This window comes from Pongo pygmaeus, chromosome 19 (assembly GCF_028885625.2).
Source record: "Pongo pygmaeus isolate AG05252 chromosome 19, NHGRI_mPonPyg2-v2.0_pri, whole genome shotgun sequence".
NCBI classification, from domain to species: domain Eukaryota; kingdom Metazoa; phylum Chordata; class Mammalia; order Primates; family Hominidae; genus Pongo; species Pongo pygmaeus.
In genome coordinates, this window is record NC_072392.2 from 19,203,245 (window position 1) to 19,204,742 (window position 1,498).

Here is a 1,498-nt window from a genome sequence, read left to right on the forward strand (position 1 = left end):
AGCCTTCTTTTTATTTGAGACGGAATCTCACTCTGTTGCCTAGGCTGGAGCGCAGTGGCGCGGTCTCGGCTCACTATAGCAGCATTCTTTACAACAACCGAAAGGTGGAAGCCACCCAAATGACCATCGATAAACAAAATGTGGTCTGTGCGTACAATGAAATATTATTCAGTCTTACAGAGGAAGGAAATTCTGGCACGTGTTACAATATGGAAGAAAGTGAGGACGTAATATTCTGTGAAAAAAGCCAGCCATGAAAAGACAAACTCTATATGATTCCACTTACACGAGCTAAGGGAAGGGAAATGGGGAATGTTCATTGGAGACAGAGTTTCAATTTGAGGAAGATGAAAAAGTTCTTTTTTTTTTCTTTTTAAGAGACGGAGTCTCGCTCTGTCTCCCAGGCTGGAGTGCAGTGGCGCGATCTCGGCTCACTGCCAGCTCCGCCTCCCGGGTTCACGCCATTATCCTGCCTCAGCGTCAGAGTAGCTGGGACTACAGGCACCCGCCACCACGCCCGCCTAATTTTTTGTATTTTTAGCAGAGACGGGGTTTCACCGTATTAGCCAGGATGGTCTCGATCTCCTGACCTTGTGATCTGCCCACCTTGGCCTCCCAAAGTGTTGGGATTACAGGCGTGAGCCACCGTACCTGGCGAAAAAGTTCTTGGATGGACGGTGGTAATGGTTGCACAACAATGTGAATGTGCTTAGTGCCACTGAACTGTGCACTTCACAATGGTCAAGATGGTAAGTTTTATGTGGACAAAAAGAACACGCTATGTTTGGCCGGGCACAGTGGCTGTAATCCCAGCACTTTGGGAAGTTGAGACAGGCGGATCACTTGAGGTCAGGAGTTCGAGAGCAGTCTGGCCAAAGTGGTGAAACCCTGTCTCTACTAAAAATACAAAAATTAGCCAGGTGTGGTGGCGCACGCCTGTAATACCAGCTACTTGGGAGGCTGAGGTGGGAGAATTGCTTCAACCTGGGAGGTGGAGGTTGCAGTGAGCCGAGATTGTGCCATTGCACTCCAGCCTGGGCGAAGAGTGACACTCCGCCTCAGGAAAAAAAAAAAAAAAGAACATGCTATGTTTGTATTTAGGATCTAGGTTTAGCTACGTCTAACAACAGTGACTTTGACAAGACAGAGGTTCATTTCTCCAGCACACTGTCTAGGGGTGGCAGGGCAGGTCAGGGCTGTGGTGGCAACTCTGCTCCATGCAGTTATTCAGGGATCCACCCTTCTCTCTCCCATCCCTAGGGTGTTTCTCTTGTCCATGTAGCTCAAGACAGTGCACCATCATGTCCACATCCTAAAGAGCAGGGTTAAGAAAGTATGGGAAAGGGCTTGCCTTCCCCTTAATAATTTTTTTTTTTTTTTTTTTTAGAGACTGGGACTCACTCTGTCACCCAGGCTGCAGTACAGTGGCACCATCATAGCTCACTGCAGCCTAGCCTGGGCTCTAGCAATCCTCCCACCTCAGCTTCCTGAGTAGCTG